The sequence below is a fragment of the Ursus arctos genome, unplaced genomic scaffold (genome assembly GCF_023065955.2).
Source record: "Ursus arctos isolate Adak ecotype North America unplaced genomic scaffold, UrsArc2.0 scaffold_34, whole genome shotgun sequence".
NCBI lineage: Eukaryota > Metazoa > Chordata > Mammalia > Carnivora > Ursidae > Ursus > Ursus arctos.
Window position 1 is genome coordinate 17,030,594 of NW_026623030.1, and position 23,487 is coordinate 17,054,080.

The 23,487-nt window shown below is 41.8% G+C and overlaps 1 protein-coding gene across 1 annotated transcript in view; it reads right to left on the minus strand.

The window, feature by feature from the left end:
- SUDS3 (SDS3 homolog, SIN3A corepressor complex component) overlaps positions 1–23,487 on the minus strand; it is a 337,068-nt gene that overhangs the window by 186,694 nt on the left and 126,887 nt on the right. The window contains exon 15 of the transcript XR_006411240.3: positions 7,044–7,183. The gene's annotated coding sequence lies outside the window, so the exon portion shown is untranslated. The remainder of the gene's footprint in view (positions 1–7,043; positions 7,184–23,487) is intronic.

Below are 23,487 nucleotides of genomic sequence, written 5' to 3' on the forward strand. Positions count from 1 at the left end.
TTCTTGGTGAAAGTTGCAGAGGCAAGAGAAGAACTCACAGGTACTAACTCTTTCCCCTTCTTTTTGCTTTAAGTGTGGATGTGATACTTGGAGCTGCAGCAGCCATCTTACAACCATGAGGAAGATGAAAAGCCAACTTGCTAAGGATTATGGAATAGAAAGGAAGACGGAGCATGAGCTCACTGATAACATTGTTGACCTACTGCTCCAGAACTGAAGCTTCCTACATCCAGAATTTCCATTTGAGAAGTACATTAAATGCCTTTCTTGCTTAAGCCATTACTGTTTCAGTTATCTCTTGCGCTATTCCAAATCGTCCCAAAACTTAGTGGCTTAACACAACCACCATTTATCACCTCTCATGATTCTGTGAGTTGACTGGGCTCAGAGGGGTGGTTATTCTGCCCCATTTGGGGTTGACTGGGACATCTGGAGGCTCAAGGGGGAGGGATGCTCAAAGGAGCTCACTCGCATGACTGGCAGTTGGCTGACAGCTCAGCCTTTCTCCACAGGGCTTGGCAGCTGGGTTCCAAAAAGGAATCTTCCAGGTGTGCAAAAGTAGAAGTTGCAGATCTTCTGCAGTTAAGCCTTGGAAATGACACAGTCCCACTTCTACTTCATTCTCTTTTTTTTGAGATAAGTCACAGGGTGAGCCTGGATTCAGGTGGAAGGGAAAGAGACCCTGCCTCTTAATGGGAGGATGTCAAGAAAGTCTCAGCCACCTCTAAATGAGCCACTTATCAATCCGCTTTTCCACAGCTCATAGTGGATAGCAGTTCTCTACATCGAGCCTTGCTGCTGGAACAAGACATAGTCAAAGATCAAGACTCCCTCTCCACCGAAGTGAGTTGTAGTGGCTGCAGTTGAGGTTGGCATTTGCAACTCTCTGTCCTCCAGGCTTCTGTGGCAGATCCTGATGGATACAGCTTTTCTTTAAATATGGTAATACGTTCAATCACATGACAGACAAGTCTTGCAGCCCTCGCCATCCTGTCTCTTTAAGGTGACTTTGCATTGCTCTGCTTTGATCTATAATGTATTGACCTCATGGTGTAACTCTCAGAAGGCAAACTTCACTCCCTATGCTTTCCAAGTGCTTGAGAAAACACCTTGTTGCTCCCTATACCTGGCAGCAACCTTCATCAAGACCCTCCCCCTGTGTATCCCAGGGTTGTTGAAAGAATCTGATGAGATGAAAGCTGGAAAAGCACCTCGAAATGGTTAAGAGGGATTATTGTTATCCTAATCAAATAAGCATGTTGTGTCAGTTATGGCTTTTTTGGTAACAAGTGACCTAAAGCTTGATTTGAACTAGCTTAGCAAACAGGAGCAATGCTGGCTGGAGTCTGAGGGAGTCTTGCCACATTCAGGTATGGCAGGACCCAGCAACTCCTATTTTCTCCCGCCTCTTGGTCCTCATCTCCAGCACATTGCTTCATTTCTCAACAAGATGCCTGCAAGCAGCTACAGGTGCACATCTGCTGGGTTCGCTTTCCCTAACTCTTGAAACAGAGGTCCTTCTCCTGGCCTGAGTTGAGCAATATGCCCAATCCCTTAACCAATCCTTATGGCCAAGGGCACATAATAAGCTGACTGGCCGGGCCTGGATCACATGACGGCTCTAGCTCTGATAGGATCAGTTCCACCCAAATTGTATGGATTGAGAAAATCTGGGGTGCTGTCACCAGGAGAAGGATGAATAGCTGCCCACCATAGATGACATGTTAGAAGAGCACTGGGTAAGGACTCTGGAGCCTGAGCTATCACCTTGGTCCTGCTGGATTACTCACTCTTGTTCCTGAAGCTTGCATTTGGCCCATCAAGACCTAGGAGACTCTCTCTATGTTGTGTCAATTTACTATCAGGTCATCGTGGTATCCTACTAAATCTGACCGTATTCCTTAGAGATTCCTGAGGCCCTTAGCCAGGTTATGGCATAGCTGCCCCTGGTCATGAGCTACCATTGGTCTAACAACCTATGTCTGGGGAGGGAAGACGCATGGTTTATAAAACATGGCTAACTCACCAGGTACACCACAAGTGAGCAGGAAACACAGATGTGACGACAAGCAAGGAAATGGAGCTGTCATGGCAAGAAGTAGAAGGAAAGACTATGCAGCTCCATGAGAAAAGGCAGGAGGGACGCCCTCACTCCCCACCTCCCTGAGAGGAAAATCGGTCCCAGTAGAAGACATTTAGAATGACTCACTTAATACTGAGCCCAAATTTTCATAGCAAATCATGGGGGAGAGAAGGGGTTTGATTTGGAACTTTATCTTGAAAAATGAAACTGAGCGTATCATCATAACAAAATTCAGGTTACCGTTTCAACTATGCATGAATTCTTATGAAGAACGAAAAATGAATTAAGTAGTGAATTTTTTTGGGGGGGGTGTAATTTTTGTGACAAAATCCTTCACTTCAGGTTTGGTTTCCACAGCATGATAGCAAAGAGGTCATTTAAAAAATATTCAAGGGCTTCACCAATTTTTCCTAAGGCCCACTAGAATCTTTTGATATTTAAATCTTTCTCTTTTGAAGTGCTCACCGTGTCACTTTCCTTGTCATTTTTTTTCTTCAAACATTAACTCTTTTTTTTTTTTTACATTGATACGATGTTCAAAATATTGAATAACCAGCGTGATACAGGCACCAATCGACCAGAGCAGTGACCACAACAGCTGGTGTGGCTGACCCTGTGATGTCCAGCTGAATATTGTTCTAAAGCCACCTGATTCTCTTTGATTGTCTGTGATTTTTCTGTTCTTTAAGCAGGTTTCAACACCACTTTCATCTGCTTCCTGGAATCCTGCATCTTGTGCAAGATTTTCAATTGACCAATTGCCGCTGCATTATACTGCGTATGCACCAGGGTCAGACAGTCGGTGAAAGACTGATTCTCTTCGACAGGATTTGTTGGTTGTAAGAACCAGCAAGCCATTTGAGGACATGTGATGGGCATTCACAATTCAGGGTGTCCTTCGGAGAGACGTTCGGAACCCCAAGGAAGTTGACATGGCAGGAAAGGACTCAAGTTAGGGCACATGATGGAATCGGTAAAAGCTTTAATAACTGAAGTTGTATAATTAATGAGAAACATTTTAATGACAAATTTTTGCTTTTCTACACAACTTCATCACATCATGGATGATAAATAAACAGATGATAAATACTAGGTAACAAAGACCCCCGAATTCTGTTTGTGAACTGGCTCGCATGGACTGCCCTTTCTTGCAACCACTGAGACCTAACAAAGACCAGCAGGATTTACAAGTAGGGTCTACCAGATGGTTTCCACAGAAATATCAGAACCACTTGGAAAAAAAATACGATGACCATGTATCGGTCTGACATCCTCTGAATTTGTTTCCTAATAAAACATTCAAATATCAGCCTGCATTTCAAACTAGAAATCCTATTTATAAGATTCAGGACAGATCTCTTACTTAGCTGTAGACTTCACGCCCCCGATTCAGACAGAGACGGTGCTTGCCTAGCTAATCGCGGAATAGAACACACTGTAAACACACAGGAGTGGAAGGAGCAGATGAACTGAGGAATTTCTCCACTGTGTCTTCTTGCTGAGGCTCTGGCGTTCCCATCCTTAGCTCAGGAGTCAGGGTTGGGGTAGGTACAGGCCGCTGGATATTTTCCTGCCCCCAATTTTGAGGAACAACAGCAATTACTTCATGTTCCGCAATGTTAATTAACTTGAATGGGTCAAAGGCTCGCCCACATCAGAAATAGTTCAGAAAATGGACTCGTGAATTCTGCAGACTGTGAATTTTCCTTAATTAACATATTAACATACTTCCTTCCCCTGCCTCAAGTCAGAGCTTTTCAGTCTTGGACTAGAAAAGCAGGAGAATCTAGCTGTCACTGGCTCTCCAAAGGGCACAGTGATAAAAAGCTGAGGTTCTGCCAATAGACAAGTGTGGATATCAATTCTGATTCTGCGACTTGCTGATTGTGTGTTTTTGGGTAAATCACTTAACCTGTGTGGGCCTCAGTTTTCTCTTCTGTAAAATGAGGAAAATAATAGTACCCACCTTATGGGGTTGTTAAGTGTTTTGATAAGGTGTTTCTAAGGCATCACAAATGTCCAAAAATTGTTATGAATCTGACCCAGTGCTAGACAATCTCTTTTTCTTCCTACCAAGTGTCCATTATTCTTTCCTGCAGTAACAGTTCCTTGGGTGTCCTCTGAGTAACCACTCCTCCTCTCTAGGGTGGTTCAAGGGGTACTGAATAAATCCACCTTGATTCCAAGGCTGAACCTGTGTATTACTTTGCTAACGCTACACAGACTGGGTGGCTTAAACAACAAACATTTTCTCACAGTTCTGGAGGCTAGAAGTCTAAGGTCAAGGCATTGGCAGGGCTCATTTCTCCTGAGGTCATTCTCCCAGACTTGCAGATATCCTTCCTCTCCCTGTGTCCTCACACGGTCTTCCCTCTGTGTGCGTTTGTGTCCTAATCTCCTCTTCTTATGAGGACTCCAATCACCCAACCCATAAGACCTCATTTAAACTTAACTATCTCCGTAAAGACCCTATCGCCAAATACACTCACATTATGAGGTCTTCGGGGTTAGGATTTCTACATATGAATTTGGGGGAGTCACAATTTGGCCCATAACAACCTGACCTAAATCCGGCCAAAACATTCCTCTCCCCCTAGTCAGAGTGATTGATTCACTCCATTGTTTTGTTTTGTTTTTTTAAAGATTTTATTTATTTATTTGACAGAGATAGAGACAGCCAGCGAGAGAGGGAACACAGCAGGGGGAGTGGGAGAGGAAGAGGCAGGCTCATAGCGGAGGAGCCTGATGTGGGGCTCGATCCCATAACGCCAGGATCACGCCCTGAGCCGAAGGCAGACGCTTAACCGCTGTGCCACCCAGGCGCGCCTCAATCCATTGTTTTAAACATAAGTACAGGGAATTTCTTCATCTGCAAGATGTGTGATGCAAAGATAACGTGGAATAGAGCTGTTGCTGTCACCATGTGGAAAAGGTCAATATAGAAGAAAATATAAAAGAGAAATGGAAAGAGAAAGACTGAGTCCTGAAGTCATCATCTGAGCCCCTGGATCCTGCTGAGCCTGAAGCTTCCTTTGACAGTTCACTTACAGAATCCATTAAAATCCATTTGAGCCCATTGGGAGCCAGTGGGAGCTAGGTGGGAGTTTCTGTCACTTGCAACCAAAGAAGTTTTGACAGGGAAAGCCCTTACTTAATTATTAAGGAGCTTGTAGATCCCAGGGAATAGAAAGGGAGAGGATCGAGGAACAGAGCTGGAAAGTGGAAGGAATATTTATAGAACAAATTAGGTGGGTAACCATAACCCTATAATGCAGGAATCAAGGTAGATTTAATAACATTCCTTTAACCTAACCTAACGTAAGACGGGTTGACTCCGCACAATAGTGAAGACAAGGAGTTCTTCACTAAACAATAGACTTCTTGAAGGCAGCAATATTGTTTTGTTCAGATGCAATGTAGCCCTTGTGCCCAGCATGAAATGGGCACTCATGTAGACTTGAACGGGCTTACTAAGGAATCTTTTGCATTTTATCGTTCAATATAGACATCCTTTAAATAATGGATTCATCATAGTATTATATTTGCACTCACACACTGATAATCATATAGTGGCCAAGTATTAATTTTAACACCGTATAATAACTCAAAGAAGAAACTTTCAGGTGTATCCCTTCACCACTGGTGGACCTGTAACTGGCCATTTCTTTACCCATCGACTGCATTATAATTTTCTGTTGCAACATGGAACTGCTCTGCTTGGCATCCATCACAACCCCTTGTGAAAGGGGTTTGGATGGGAAAAGAGAAGAATGTGTATTTATGACACTGGATAAACAGCATGGGGTGAACAGAGTGTGACCTTGTTCTATGTAGATTATTATGTGGATTATTGCACCAATGGAGAAGAACCCTGGACTTGCGAGACTCTGAGTTTCTACCAAGCTGCTGGTAACCTGCCTGTCCTCCCCCTGGAGAGAGCTGACTCCTTACCCTGGAGAGGAAGTACATGTCTCTGGGACATGGGGGCCACCTCCAGGTCTACTGCCTCCAAATGTGAGCCAATCTCCTCCAGGAAGAGAATGGAACTTCATCACCTTGGAATGTCTCCAGGGAGAGAGAGGTTCTCTACCTTCACTTTGCCATTCAATCATCTCTAAACAAAGACCATAAAAGAACCCAAGAAATCCAGGCAGAATGGTCTCCCAACAAACTTATGTTGAGATGATGAATGGAAGGAACCCAGATTCCTGAGTCACCAGATGGAGGAGACCCTTTGCCAACCTACATGACCAAGAAATACACTTTTGTGATGCTCAACCACTGAGATTTCAGGTCTTGTCTACCATGGTAGCTAGCATTAACTATTCTAATAAAGATGACTGTAACGTGCACCAGGCAGATGATACTTGCATGAGAAGAGAGCTAGACAACAGGTAGTGAGTTTCAAATGATAAGGATGGTGATGAGACTTGGGAGCAGGCAGAAGATTATGAAGAAATCATCACCTTAATAGTGATAGGGTGAAAGGAAACAGAATTTGAAAGACAAGGCACAGCTGTCCAGGGACACATCCCCCAGGCTCAGCACATCCAAGTGTCATCAGTTCCCCACCATACCCACTCTCGTTCATGAACATCACACTGAGCCAAAGCTGTGAATGACTTTCACACAGTTTAGAGATTTTCAGATCATCTTAAGCTCAATTACAGCTAAACCAATAATATACCCCAAACATCATTATTGGAAAATCACCAGCCAGGCCCACTAATTGTATTTGCAGCTTCTTCATCATATTAGTAAAGTCATAAGTGCAGCATGCTCTTCCCAGGGGACAGCCATTCACAAGGCCAATTTCCTTAGGATGAGACTTTCATATCACATCAGTTTGAACTAATGCGTCTCGGGAAATAAACTGTCAGATCAATAACATTTGCAACCAGAAAATATTTGGAGCAAATAGCAGAGTACAGCCTGCAGTTGAGACTAATATGTTCCTTACCTGACACTTGGAAACTGTCGTGACTCAGAACCTTTGGGGCTTTCCAAGGGGTCAATTTGGAGATACCATGGAGACACAAAGAAGCTTCATTTCAGTACTTTGTGATCTTTTCCTGGAAAACTCACCACAGCATCACTAATCTGGAAAAAGCAAACAACATTTATTAAGCTCCTTCTGTTTTCCAGGCTCCATGCATTGATCAGTGTATGTAATGATAAGCAGTCTCTACAGAAGTCCATAAAGGAGTTCAAATTCTGGATCTAAAACTTCCTAAGGCAAGTTTCTTTACTTCTCTGAGTCTCAGTTTCCAAATCTGTACAATGAAAATAATAATGAATACTTTTCCAGGGGCATTTTGGTAACTGAAGAGAAGGTAGGGGTTGTGCCCATTTTCATGTATGGCACACAGTAGGTGCTCAATAAACAATAGTTATTGCTATGACTCTAGATACCTGTTTGTAACTGAAGTTAAACAAATTAATGTTTCCCCCTTGACTAGGCCATTTGAGGGATGTAAGTTTATAGGTCAGTCTAGATTGACCCACATAATCTTCCCGTGGAAGTATAGAAGGCATGCCATTCTGTTTTTGAAGTAACAGAAAGAAATTTTCAGCTTCTCTTCTTTAGCTTTTCCTATATTTTCAGAAAAAGCCCTTGACGTAACCTAGCATTCTAGGAGTATCAGACAAAGAATGAAAAGCCAATAGAGAAATACAAAAAGCATGGAAGGCCGAGAAGCATTTAACAATCCAGAGCTGGCGTTCCTTTTGAACCAGTGAGGCCTGGGACTGAATTCTGTATCAGGTACTTAGCGAAGGCGTGACGTTAGAAAAATAACGGGATTTCTCTGAGCCATGGTTTACTCTATGCAAAACAGCAACACTGCCTGCCTCCAGGAGGTGAGGTCAAAACTAAATAAGATGAGGGAGTCTGGGTGGCTCAGTCGGTGAAGCATCTGCCTTCAGATCAGATCATGATTCCAGGGTCCTGGGACTGAGTCCTGCATTGGGCTTCCTGCTCAGAAGGAAGTGCTTCTCCCTCTCCCACTCCCCCTGCTTGTGTGCACGCTTGCTCTCTCTCTCTCTGACAAATAAATAAAATCTTTAAAAAAACTGAATAAGATGATAAATAGCAAAACTGTAATGAATGTTAGTTCTCCCCACCTCGTTCTCATCTCCTATCATCACAAGCCTGAAATTAATTCAGTAAACGTGTACTGGGCACAGTGGTGGACACTGGTGATATTGTGTAAATGAGACAGACAAGGTCACTGTCTTCATGGCCCAGACCACATTCTGGAGGGGAAAAGATAAACTACTCAGCCAATTCCACAAATCAGTGGAAAATTACATTTGTGAAGAGCGCTAGAAAGAAAGGATGTAGGCATGAACGAGAGTTCGCTAAGACCACCTGGCTGAGGCGTTAAGAAAGGCCTCTCCCTGAAGAAGATCCGTCTCCCTCGCCCATTCTGGGTGGAAGTGGCACTGAGAGAGATAAGCCAGGGCCCAGACCATGCTGGGTCTTCTGGGGTGAACTTCAGGGCCACCATGACGCACAACCACTGGAGCCACCAGTGACAATGACCACGCAGCCCATGTTGCAGGACCAGCAGCCCTAGAGGCAACATGCAGAAAACAGAAACCTCAAGGGACCAGAAGCATAAATAAAATGCAAAGTGTTTCAGAGAAAGCGTTCAGAAGAAGAAACCAATTATGGAACTTCCAAGTGCAGCTGTGATGGAGCCACTGCTGAGGCCAATGTTCCCACCCCGTGTAACTAGAAAAGCTGATGGGGCACAAACACACAAAAATTGTATTTGAAGTCCCCGGGGGTACCTCCAGGACTTACAGTACAAAAATCCTGGAAAGAAGGGAAGTTCGGTGAGATGAGCCTGACGTTGTGCACATCGCTTTTTCCCTGGGGACACTGATGACTCTTAAGCACCATGGGGTGAGAAGCTCAGAGGCAGAGCAGAGGGTAGCTGCTAAGAGGAAGAGAAGCGGGTGCCTGGGTGGCTCACTTGGCTAAGTGTCTGACTCGGGACTTCAGCTCAGGTCATGATCTCAAGGTTGTGAGACCCAGCCCTGCACTGGGCACCGTGCTGGCATGGAGTCTGCTTAAGATTCTCTCTCCCTCTCCCTCTGCCCCCCACCACCCACAGCTCATGCACACTTGCTCTCTCTATCTCAAAAAAATGAAAATAAAAAATAAAAGACAGAGAAGTCATCAGAGTGGTTAGGATGCTTCATGCGGGCGGGAGACAAAAATTAGTATTTGGGGATGTCAAAACAGCTAGGAGTTGAAGGTCCAAAATAGTCCTCCCAAGGAAAGGAGATAACGAGAAGTGATTCAAAAACACTGTACCTGTTTCCCCACATTTGTGCTGTATGAGGCATGCAGTTTAGGATCAAAGCCACTATATGAGAGCTGACCTCTCAACAGATGTGACCGAAGCAAAAAGGCAATGAAAGGAGGTGATGTCCAAGTTAGAATTCTACACATAATGAAAATAACCTTCAAGGACGAAAGTAAAATAAAGATATTTTCAAACCAATTAAAACTGAGAGAATTTGTCACCAGCAGGTCTGACTAAAAGAAATAACTAAAGGGAGTTCTATAGACAAAAGGAAAACAATCCCAGACAGAAAGATTGAAGAGCAACAGAAAAAAAAATAAATGTATGAGTGAATCTAAATGAATATTGAAAACATTAGCAATAATTTCCTGTGGGGTTTTAAATACATGTACATTTAAGTGAATACAATTAAAAACACAAAATGCGCAAGGAAGATAAATTAGACTGTAATAGGCCCTAGAATTGTCTGGAAAGTGGTGAAAATACTCATTTATATTAGACTCCAATAAACAAAGGAGGGATGTCTTAATTTCCAGGGTAACTACTAAAAGAAGGCATAAGTAACAAGTTAATGAAAGAAAAACTGGTTTAATTTAAAAGTTTTTTTGACTGGTCCAAATTAAGTCAGGAAAGGAAGAAAGGGGGGAAGTAGAACAAATAGAAAGAATAGTAGTATTGTGGGTATAAAACCAAACGTATTAGTAATTACATTACATGTAAATAGACCAAATACTCTAATGAACAGACCCAGCTTATCAGACTATACCAGCACAAAACAGTTATATGCTCATATGAGATACACCCTAAACATAAGGACACAAAAAGGTTGAAAGTAAAAGGAAGGAAATAAAATAAAACACTAACCAAAAGAAAGGCACTGCAGTTATACTAATATCAAACCAAGTAAACTTGAAGGCAAGACACGTAACTAGACATAAAGAGGAAAATTCCAATAAAAAGGTTAATCCACCAGGAAGAGACAATTTTATATTCATAGGCACGTAATATCATACTTTCAAAATATACAAATCAAAAATCTAAAAAGAAAAGTAGACAAATCCGTAAGAGTAGTGGAATATTTTAACAACCTCTCTCAGGAGCTAATAAAACAAGGAGACAAAAGAAAAAAAAAACCGTAGGAGTATAAAGATCTAAGCAACATGATTAATGAATTTGACTTGTCTGACATTGGACTCTTTAGCAAGAGATTGGACATAGCTTTAAAAAAAAAGATTAATGAAACAGGGGATAAGTCAGTGGAAAACATCCAATGCACCCAATGATAAAAGAATACACATCCCTTCAAGTGCACGTGGAACACTGACCCAAAATGACTGGAACACTGGGTCATAAAACAAATGTAAACAAATTGCAAAGATGAATATTATCCAGAATATATATTCTTACTACAGCGCAATTATGGCAGGAATCAATCATGGTAACTTAAAAATCTCTTAAAACCTGCTTGGAAATTAGGGGGAAAAAAGTCACAGGGGTGCCTGGGTGACTCAGTCAGTGAAGCCTCTGACTCTTGATTTTGGCTCAGGTCATGATCTCAGGGTTGTGAGATGAAGCCCCAAGTTGAGCTCCATGCTCAGCAGGGAGTCTGCTTGAGATTCTCCCTCTCCCTCGGTTCCTTCCCCCTGCACATGCTTGCTTGCCCTCTTTCTCTCTAAAAAATAAACAAATCTTTTAAAAAAATTACACAAAAAAAGAAAAAATCACAAAGGAAATTAGGAATATTTTTAGCTGAATGATAATACAAATAAGACAGGAGAAAGTATGGTAAGTAGCTAACACTCTTGTTAAACAAAAACTTAGAGCTTTAAATGGATATACCAGAAAAGAAATGAAGATGGAAATCAATAATATATATATCCATCTCAAGAAGTTAATAAAAGAACAACAAATCAGGGGCACCTGGGTGGCTCAGTCGTTAAGCGTCTGCCTTTGGCTCAGGGCGTGATCCCAAGTCCCTGGGATCAAGCCCCACGCATCAGGCTCCTCTGCTGAGAGCCTGCTTCTTCCTCTCCCACTCCCCCTGCTTGTGTTCCCTCTCTCACTGGCTGTCTCTCTGTCAAATAAATGAATAAAATCTTAAGAAAAAAAAAAAAGAACAACAAATCAAACTCAAAGAACCTAGAAGGAAGAAAATAAGATTAAAAAAAATCAATTAAATTAAAAGAAAACTTACAATACAGAAAATCAACAAAACTCAAAACTGGTTCTCCAAAAAGGCTAATAAAAATTGGTAAGTGTCAAAGCAAGATCCTACAGGCATGGAAAAGATAGTATTATCTTTAATAGTAATGATAGAATAATATAAACAACATTATATCAAAAAAATTTGACAATTTTTTTAAGACCTTTATATTTTATTTTGAGAGAGAGAGAGCACAAGTGGGTGGGAAGGGCAGAGGGAGAGGGAGAGAGAGAATCCACAAGCAGCTCCCCACTGAGTATGCAGCTTGAAGCAGGGCCCATCCCAGTACCTGAGATCATGATCTGCTCACCCAGGTGCCCCAGAATTTGACAATTTAGATGAGATGAACACACCTTACCAAAATTGACACAAGGAGAAATAAAACATCTGAATACTTCTATATCTATTAAAGAAACCAAATCTGTAATCAACATTCCCACAAAGAAATCCCCAGGCCCAGATACCTTCACTGGTGAATTCTTCCAAGCATTTAAAAAAGATGTAATATTGACCTCACAAAATCTCTACTAGGAAATATAAAAAGATGAAACATTTCTTGATTCAGTTTTTGAGGTCAGCATGACCTTGATACAAACACCCAGATACCAAAACTTGACGAGTAAATTACGAGAAAAGAAAATTACAGTCCACACTTTCATAGACCCAGATACAAAATTCCCAAACAAAATATTATGAAATCAAATGTATACTTCCATAAAAAGGGTGCTATATCATGACCAACTCTGGTTCACTCCAAGAGTACAAAGTTTGTTTTGTGTCTGAAAAGAAATCACTAAAATTCTCCATATTAATCAAACAAAGGACCAAAAAAAAAAAAAAAAAAAGGATTCATCTCAATAGATGTGGAAAAGCATTTGAAAAGAGTCAAATACTCATTCATGGTTAATCTCAGCACACTAAGACAGTTCTGATAAAGAGTAGCTACAAAATAACTAGAGCCGTCATACGTAGTGGTGACATATTGAACATTTCCTCTCTCAGGCTGGAATGAGTTAAGGATGCCCATTATTACCACTTCTACCCACCACATCAGAAGTCCTGCAGACCAACCGTTCAGCCCATGCCCTCCTCCTCCTCCTCCCCTCCGCCCACTAAGACCATTTCTGCAGGTCAGTTGTAGCCCACCCCTCCCGTTCACCATCACCAGTAGACCAGACGTTTCTATGGCAGCCACACCTCCAAAGAGGTCTGAATTCCAGCCTTGGCAGTGAGGAGAGAGTCCTAAGTTTCCAAGTATCTTCACTTATTCACTGCCTTCTCCAGTTGCTCCTCTGTACCCCTTAGAATCATGTTCTATCCTTTGAAATAGCTATCCACCTTTTTACTAGTTGAACTAGCTAACATATTTTCATGTGAAATTTTCCCTGTTCAAATTACTGGTCTGGTTTCTGTCTCTTCACTGAACCCTGACTGATACGAGACCTAAATAAATGCAGGAATAAATAACGTTCATGGATTGGAAGACTCAATATTGTAAAGTTATTCTCCCTAAATTAAGCTACAAATTTTAACAAAACCCCAATCAAAATCCCAACGGGTTTCTTTTTTTGCTGGAATTGATATGCTAATTCTATAATTTATATGGAAATAACAAGGGCTGAGAATATCCATGACAATCTTGATGATATCAAGATTGGAAGATTCGCACTTCCAGACATTAGGAATTATGATAGGGGCTCCTGGCTGGCTCAGTCGGAAGAAAATGTGACTCTTGATCTCCGGCTTGTGAGTTCAAGCCCCACGTTGGGTGTAGAGATTACTTAAATAAATAAAAACTTTAAAAAATGAATTATGAAAAAGCGACAGTAATTAAGAACGGGGGGTAATGTTGCAAAGTGGGACAAATGGATCAGTGGAAGAGAATAAAGAGTCCAGAAACAGACCTACAATGTACTGTTACTTGATTTATGACAGACACTATTGGAGTGCAATAGGGAAAAACATTATTTTTGAAAACTGGGGCTCAGTCAGTGGAAATCCACATGGGAAAAAAAAATGAATCTTGCTTCACACTATATACAGAAATAAATTCCAGGTGGATGGTAGACTTAAATGTAGAGGTACAACAAAAAAGCTTTTCTGAAAGACAAACCTAGAATAGGCAAAGATTTTTTTCCACAGGGCCTATAAAGCACTTTCCAATTTAAATGATTCATAAATTAGATTTGGGGAGCCTGGGTGGTTCAGTCGGTTAAGCATCCAACTCTGGATTTCGGCTCAGGTCATGATCTCAGGGTCCTGGGATGGAACCCTGAATTGGGCTCCCTGCTCAGTGGGGATCCTGCTTCTCCCTCTGCCCCTCCCCCCTGCTTGTGCTCTGTCTCTCTTTCCCAAATAAGGAAATAAAGAAATAAAATCTTTTTTAAAAAAGCAAATTTTATATGAGTCCCTATGTATAAAGTTCAAAAACAGGCCAAAGTAGCCTATGGAGATAGAAGTAAAAACAGAAGTAAGGTTACCTGGAAGAGGGCACAAAGGCATATCTAGGGCACTGGCAAGATTCTAGTTCTTAACCTGGGTGGTGATTATATGGGTGCATTCGTGAATTCACCTGTCGGTATCCATATATTTGTGCACTTTCTGTTTGAATGTCACACCTCAGTTAAAATGATTTTTTCAGTGGCTGGATAAACAAACTGGCACAGACATACAACTGAACCCTACTCGGCAATAAAAAGGAATGAACTGTTATCACCTGTAACAACTTGCATCAATCTAAAAGGCATTATGTTGCGTGAAATAAGCCAGTCTCACTAGTTACCTACTATATGATTCCATTTACATGACAGTCATTGAAAAAAACAAAAAAACCATAGGTTGGAGAAGAGATCAATGGTCGCCATGGGGTTAGTTTTGGTTTGCAAACTGGTCCCTGGACACGTGGGGCAAGGAGAGGCTGAAGAAAGAGGCAGGCCGCTCCAGATTGGTAGGTGGCTGGTTTAACAAATGAGGTAACTTACTTAAGAGGCTTGTTTTGAGTGGCCGCAAGCCAAGGAGATACCTACACTACCCGTCAAAACCTTAAACGTTTATATAGAGGTCTTCACTATGAGAGTCAGTGACAGATTTGGTCCATGTAGTCTCAGCACCAGCTTACTCCAAGGCTGTGTGCTTGAAAATGGCTCCCACTGTGGGAATGGTGGGCGGGACCTACATTCCAAAGACAGAAGAGGAGTAAAGAGCCTCCAACTGCCGGGATCTAGTTCTCAGGTCAACTAGCCGTCTCCTCCTCCAACAGTTAGAATGGGTCAGGATGGGACACACAAGAGTATTTTGGGATTATGGGAGAGTTCCTTATCTGACTGTGGCGGTGGTAGTAACACAAATTTATATGTTTTAACATTCACAGAATTGTATACCCATCCCCCAAGACAGTTCTTTGTATAATAATTTTGTTAATGAAAAGTAAAGTGCAGGGTTTTGCAAGCCAGAATTCCTGGGTTTGAATAACATACTAGCTGTTTATCCTGTGATAGGTAACTTAATCTTCCCATTTCCCAATTTCCCCATAAGAATAATGGAAGTCATGGTGACCATCCTCCCCTCCTAGGGTTGTTGTGAACATTAAATATGCTAAAACATACAAGCATTTAGAACACCTGGTACGTAATAAGTGCTCAACAAATACTAGTATCATTATTAGTACACATATACATCATGTGAAATTTTTGTTATAAAGTGTGTAATTTTTAAAAAGTATTACTTTTCCATAACCCAAATGTTCATTAGCTGATGAGTGGATGTGGTATATCCACACAATGGAAGATTATTCAGAAATAAAATGGGGGTGCTTGGGTGGCTCAGTCAGTTAAGCTTCCAACTCTTGATTTTGGCTCACATTATGGTCTTGGGGTCCTGAGATCGAGCCCCATGTCAGGCTCTGCGCTGATCGTAGAACCTGCTTTAGATTCTCTCTCCCTCTTCCTCTGCCCCTCCTCCCCACGTGTGCTTGCTCTAAAAAAAAAAAAAGAAAAAGAAAAAAAAAAAAGAAATACTGACCCATCTTACAACATTATGCATTATGCCAGGTGAAGAAGCCAGACACAAACTGTCACATATTGTATAGTTCCGCCTATATGAAATGTCCAGAACAGGCAAATCCATAGAGACAGAAGGTCAACTAGTGGTTGCCAGGGCATGGAGACAGACTGGAATTAAGATTTTCTGCTAATAGGTATGGGATTTCCTTTTTAGAATGAAAGAAATGTTCCGGAATTTAAAATGGTAATGGTTTCATAACTCGATAACATACTAAAAACTACTGAATTGTATACTTTAAAAAGGTGCTCAATTAGGGGTGCTTGGGTGGCTGAGTCAGTTAGGAACCCGGCTCATGATTTCGGCTCAGGTCATGATCTCATGGGTCGTGAGATTGAGCCCCACATCAGGCTCTGCACTTAGCGCAGAGTCTGCTTGGGATTCTCTGCCTCTCCCTCTCCCTCTGTCCCTCCTACACCTCCCCTTCTCTCTCTAATAAGTAAATAAATAATCTTTTTTTCAAAGGGTGCTCAATAAAGCTGTTATTTAAAAAATACTAATACTTAAATATAAGCTCACTGCTCAGTCAACTCTGTCTACCTTCTGGTCACCTTATATAGTCTATAGAACCTTTACCTATAGTTTGGTTATTTTGCTTCTTAGTAAATTATATCTGTGCATTCTTCTATAATAAATCAGGTTACAAATGACCACAGAGATTTTTTTTAAAGATATCATCTTGACTTTAAAAGATTTATTTTAAGTGTCCATGGATGTGAAATGATGTTTTAAATGACTGAAAATAGTTTTAAGTAGTATTAACCAAAAGAGGTGTGATAAAACCATTTAATGGTTGTTAATCTGAATAAATAGGTTTTAAATCATAAAGTGGCACTTAATTGACCTGCAATAACTGGCTTGTTAAATCTAAATTAAATCATTACCTGAGACACTTTTAAAAAAAAGTAAGAGTTCTTAAAGATTTGCGGGAAAAAATCAGTTAAGTGTGAAAAATAGCAATGCTAGTTGTATACTGAACCAATTGTTGAAGAAGCCTCTCTGTCTTCTAAAAGGACTCCAATTCCACCGTGTGTGGAGGGAGGCATCCCCCACCCACCCACAACCAACAACACATCCAATAATTCAGCTCAATTCTGACACTATCTATCTGGAGATAATAATTGGTTTCACAGGTTAAAGGTTCACTGCCCCCAACCACTTCCGACACCAGTCACTAGCCCAGATTGTTACCTGTACTTCCCACCCACTGGCTATAAATCAGAAGTTCAACTAATTTGCCAGGGCAGCTCACAGAACTCGGAGAAACATTTTACTTCCTGGATCACCACCTTATTATAAAAGGATAGAATGCATAGGACAAGGTATGGGAAGAGGCCTTGGAGCTTCCACGCCCTTTAAAAGGACACCATTCTCCACAAATATCCACGTGTTCACCAACCCAGAAGTTCTCTGAGCCCTGTCCTCTGAGTCTTTAAGTAGGCTTAATTACATGGGCATGATTGATTAAATCACTGCCATTGGCAATTGATTCAACCTCCTGCTCCCCTCCTCTCCCAAGCTCAGAAGTGGGAGTAGGAAGGAGGGTTGGTACTGAAAGTTCTGACCCTCTAAATCATCAGGTTGGTTCTCCTGGCAACCAGCTCCCACCCAGAGAGGTGGGGTCCAAAAGTCACCTATTAACATAACAAAAGACACCTTAATGGCTCTCATCGCTTAGGAAATTGCAAGGGTTTTTAGGAGCTCAGGGCTGGGAACTGGGACTGAGACCAAATATCTGTCTGTTATTATAAATCACAATATCGCACCGTTGCATTACTCCACAGTCCAATGTGGTTTAATAAAGGCTTACTGAACACTTGCTATGTCCAGGCATTGTGCTAGATGCTGGAAACACAGTAGTGAAACAAGAAGACAAGGTGTCTAGCCTTTTGGGTCTTACAGTCTAGCTACTGTCACTGTCCAATAGAAAGAGAATGTGAGCCACATCCCGAATTTTAAATTTTCTACTGGCCATGTTAAAGAAGTAAAAAGAAATTGTTGGGATTCATTTTAATAATATATTTCATTTACCCCGATACAACCCAAATATAATTACAACACATTACAGCATAGAGAAGTATAAACGAGATCTCCTACATTCTTTTATTCATACTGCCTTTGAAACCCAGTGTGCAATCTACAGTCAAGGCACATCTCCACTGACACTAGCTACATGTCATATGTTTAACTGCCACACGTGACTAGGGGCCACTGTCTTGGCCAGTATGGGTCTAGCTGTACCACCATTTCATTTTTGTTTTGCTTTTCGTTTTTCATTCTATTTTCCCTAACATTCTCAATATGTCATTTGGATCCTGGCTTTACGGTTAGAGTTAATATGGAAAACAGAGCCTGCACATGAAAAGTATGTATTACCATGCAAATTTTATAATAATTTATATAAGCATCATCACAGGATATACTCGTTAAATTGCCCAATATTTGGCATCTTGTTCGGCTGTGGCATTTTTGGTACCAGGCACACTGTAGGTGTCCAAAAAATGTTTATGGAATGAGTGCTAGCCCAGTAAGTGCTGTGAGTTTCCAGATGGGAGGATTCTAGCTGGAAGGGGCTGAGAAGACTTCTTGAAGGGCTCATTTATTCATTCAACAAATACTTATTGAGCAACTACTCTGATGGGTTTCGAATGGGCCAAGACATATCAACAGGACGAGAACAATGAAAGTAGTATCACTTGGTTGGTTCTCCCATGTTGATCTAACCACTGCTTCACAGACTTCAGTCTTTTTACCACCTTGACAATTTTCACTAAAACCACAGGCACTATTACAGTATTTCTTTAAACTGACTCACATCTTTTTAGTAAAATTCTAACTTACAAATTCTAGCATATGACATTAAAAAACCACTATTCCTGGGGCGCCTGGGTGGCACAGCGGTTAAGCGTCTGCCTTCGGCTCAGGGCGTGATCCTGGCAATCTGGGATCGAGCCCCACATCAGGCTCTTCCGCTATGAGCCTGCTTCTTCCTCTCCCACTCCCCCTGCTTGTGTTCCCTCTCTCGCTGGCTGTCTCTACCTCTGTCAAATAAATAAATAAAATCTTAAAAAAAAAAAAAAAAAAAAACCACTATTCCTTGTCATTCTTAGAAGGTAACTACAAAAAAAATAAACAATGTACCCAATGCTACTAAATTCTCTGTAGGTACAGTTGCCCACTGGAGACTATCAGGCTATGCCCTGTTTTTTTTTTTTTTCTTGTTCAAAGGTAGACCAGCCGATGTTAGAGAGGTGTTAGAAACATATTAGCACTGTGCTAATACTTTCTCGCCTCTATAATCAGTAGACAAATCATTTGAAAGGAGAATATGTGATTCAACTGTTATATAGTGTTCAGTGATATCTAAAGTCAGCCTGTGCATAACCAGAGGTACACATACCATACTTTGTTCAAAGAACATGAGTGGCTTCCAGAAGGAGAGCAGGGGGCCTGTTTTATAAGTGGGCGAGAACATCACACTTGCCTCTAAACCAGACTCTCAAAGACATCAGGACCTTCGAGGCACATCCTGTTTCCAAAGCAAGCACACTCTCCTCTTCCTCTGCAGTTGGAGGGGTGCCCCAATGTTCACGCCTCAGAATGCCCATAAACTGTATTTCTAATGTGAAGTCTGGCTAGAATTTGTTTTAAAGGGAAGCAGTATGGTGCAATGGTTTCAAGCCCAGGCTTTGGAGTCAGACAAACCCAGATTAGCCTCAGGCTCTGCCACTCTGGAGCTCTAGGATGGCAGTGACTTTGCTAGACCCATTCTCTTTGCATGTAAAATGGGAATGACAGCCCTTGCTTGCAGAGTTATTGTGAGGATTAAGTAAGACAATATACATAGTGTACTTTGCACAGTGCTGACACTTAAAAAACACCCCATAAGTGTTTCTTGTTATAGTTGCTGTTATTATTCTGATGTCAACTAGGGTTCAACCAGAGAAGCAAAACCACTATGAGATGATAGCTGGATCAATTTTCACATATTTACAAAATATGCATATATATAACATATATTTTAAATATACATAATAACATATACTTTGCACATGTAGTTATTATATGTAAATATATGCAAAACAAAGGGATTTGTTGCAAGGAATTAGCTTCATGCAACAGTGAGGGCTAATCAGGCAGCTGCCGTAAGGCTATGGTCTTCATGCCTCATGCTGGAGCTTGAAGTCCTCAGGAAGGCAGGCAGAAAGAGAACAGGGATCTAAGAACATGCCGGAACACCATGAAGGCCGACTGAAACCCATGAAGGTTCCTGGTACCTGTGGTATTACTGGTGTGAGTATCCTGAGGAAGCTGGGCCCTTAGTCATAGCGCTGAACACACACACCTGCACACCTGAGCACATACACCTGAACACACAGGAGTGGGAGACGCTGAAGGTAAAGCAGCTGCAGGCCCAGCTGCCTGCCGCTCATCATGCCCCCAAGACGATTAAGCAGATGCGCAATAACACATACGACCTCCCCTATGGCCTCCAAACCTCCCAAGAATCTCCCTGGAGGCTCACCCAATTTTGCAACAAACAAGAAAAGGATTGTGGGGCTTGTAAATTCTTATCACCCAAGTTGATGGACAAAGCCACCACCCAGGCTGAAAACAAAAGAATTCCCTTGAAGGGATTTTCGCACTGGAGTGCCAAGGAATGTTACTTGCATGGCTATGGTATGGAATAGCATTTTCTAAACAGTCATGCCTGACACAAATCTTTCTCTCTCTCTCTCATATATCATTCACAGATCTGTGCGCTGATGTGGAAGGATCTCTGAGACCTCTTGTTCACTGAAAAGAGCTTGCCATAAAGCAATATGCATAATAAAATCCCCCTGAGGTTAAACACAACATGTGCATACACCAAAAACAAAACAAAAACAAAAAACAAAACTGTATAAGTGTACTTAGTATACATAAGTTCATAGAAAAATGAAAGATCCAGGGGCGCCTAGTTGGCTCAGTTGGGAGAGCAAGCGACTCTTGGTCTCAAGGTTGTGAGTTTGAGGCCCACGGTGGGTGTTGACATTACTTAAAAAAAATGAAAAATGAAAGATCCAGAATGATACATACAGTGCTAACAGTGTTCATTTCTGGAGAACGGGAGAAAATTAGCATGGTGGTGAAGGGGCTTTTCCCTTTAGAATCTGTATATGTCTGATAAACCCACAGAAATTTTATTTGAACTAAGGTTGCTTTTTTTTTTTTAAGATTTTATTTATTTATTTGACAGAGATAGAGACAGCCAGCAAGAGAGGGAACACAAGCAGGGGGAGTGGGAGAGGAAGAAGCAGGCTCATAGCGGAGGAGCCCGATGTGGGACTCGATCCCAGAACGCTGGGATCACGCCCTGAGCTGAAGGCAGACGCTTAACCGCTGTGCCACCCAGGCGCCCCTAAGGTTGCTTTTTAATTTATATGAGTTGCCAAAAGTTAGAGATCACAAGATTTCACATAAAAATCTCGAGTTCTTGGAACACCTGGGTGCCTCAGTCAGTTAAGCGTCCAACTCTTGATTTCAGCTCAGGTCATGATCTCAGAGTCCTGGGATCGAGCCCTGCATCAGGCTCCAGGCTTGGCAGGGAGTCTGCTTGAGGATTCTCTCCCTCTCCCTCTGCCTCCCACGCCCTCCACCCTGCCAAAACAAATAATTTTTTAAAAAATCTCCAGTTCTGGATTTTATTTTTAATTGCAAGGTCTGGCAACACTAGGCCCCCACCCTTGTGGCAACACTGGGCTGGAGCCAGTGGTAGCAGAGACTTTGGACAGAGCACAGGTGCTGCAGGTCTCCACGGTGGCCAGAACTGGCTGCCTGACCCATTGCCCTCCCATTTCTTGTTAAAAAGAAGCCTGATTTTGCTCCTCTATTGAGCAGCCACATGCCCCTCCTTGGTCCCAGGTGCACATGTAAATCTTGCTTGACCTACATCAGTTGTGGTGGGCACACATTCCTCTCCAGGAACTTGCTCAGGCTTAGACATGTGACACAGGCCTGGCCAATGGGACCTGGGATGGGGCATCCGGGAAATCATTCCCTCACTGTTAGGATATCTATGATTAAAAACAGAGATTTCAATCAACAGAGGAGAACACAGCCTCAAATTCATTCACTGGAATGACAATGTGGGAATATGGGAAAAACGACTCCTTGGTGACACTGAGCTGCCAAATTAGCTGCCCTGGAGCCACCTCCCTCCTGACATCTCAAGACGCAACGTAATTTTTTCCTGATATTTAAACCACTTCTGGTAGGGCTTTCTTCTACTCGAAGGCCAAAGCATCCTGATATGGACTCCATCTCAACCCTGCAGGCATACAACTCACTGGTCCCAAATGTGCCACCCCCAGCCTCATCTTCACATTCTTATTCTGCCCCAAGCATCCTCCCTCCACTCCCCCATCCTTACATTCCTGGCTGGCAAATTCTTAGTTGCCCCTGAAGGTCCAAGTTAACTATTACTTTTTCTCCTATAGTTTCTTCAGTCTCCAGCTCTGGGCCAACTTAATTGCTCCCTCTTCCATCTTCCCATAAAATCTCCATTCCAGCACTGTCTTTCCACACAAGAACTATGCTCCTGGTTTTTAGTTCCTAGGTTCCTGGGAATCTTTGAATTCCTAGCAAAGGTTTGCAGAAGTAAATCAAAGTCTTAGGTATTGTCCATGACCTCCAGCCTCACTCAGCTACTCATTCATCCCGATAATGATTTCCTGTGCATTTAGTACTCTGTGTTGGGCATTGTGCTAGGCACTAGGATTATAATGGGAAATAAGATAACTGGCCAAGCCTTCATGTAACTCAACCCTTAGTGGTGGGAAAGAGAGCAAATAAAAATATCATGTGATAAATGCTATGAAGAGCTAGAGTCATACCCAGAAGTGGGACTGCTGGATCGTAAGGTAGTTCTGTTTTTTATTTTTTGAGGAACCTCCATACTGTTTTCCATAGTGGCTGCACCAATGTACATTCCATACCAACATTGTACAAAAAAAGGTTCCCTTTTCTCCACATGCTCCCCAACACTTGTCATCTTTAGTCTTTTTAATCATAGATATCCTAACATGTATTAGGTGATATCTCATTGTGGTTTTGATGTGCGTTGCACTAATGGTTGGTGATGGTGAGCACTTTTTCACATACCTGTTGGCCATATGTAGGTTTTCTTTTGAGAGATATCTATTCAGGTCCTTTGTCCATTTTTTTTATTAGTTTACTTGGTTTTTTGCTACTGAGTTGTAGGAGTTCCTCATATATGTTGGAATATGAACTCCTTATCAGATATATGGTTTGCAAATATTTTCTACCATTCCATAGGTTACCTTTTCACGCTGCTGTTTCCTTTGCCATCCAGATGCTTTCTAGCTTGATGCAATCCCACTTGCCTGTTTTGGCTTTTGTTTTGTGCCTTTGCTTTGGTGTCATATCCAAAATATCTAGTGCCTAGACATAAGCCTGATTGTACTGATAATTTCACAACATATATGTATACCAAAACATCAAGTTGTACATCTTAAATATATAGAATTTCTATTTGTCAATTACGCCTCAATAAAGCTCAGTAGGGCAACCTAGGCCAACCATGAGCACAGAGAAGAGATGCTGAACTCAAGCATGAGAAGGCAGGAGATAGCTCCTAGAGGGGTGCTATCCAAGATAACACCCAAAAGCTGGGTAAAAGGAACTTGGAGAGTATTCCAGGTAGGTGGAAGAACATTTATAAAAGCACAGGGGTGAGAGAGAGCAAGGATGCTTTAAAAAGTTCAGCTTAGCCAGGGTGAAAAGGTGGCCGGGCAGATAGATGGAAGGTCATATTGCGAAGCATG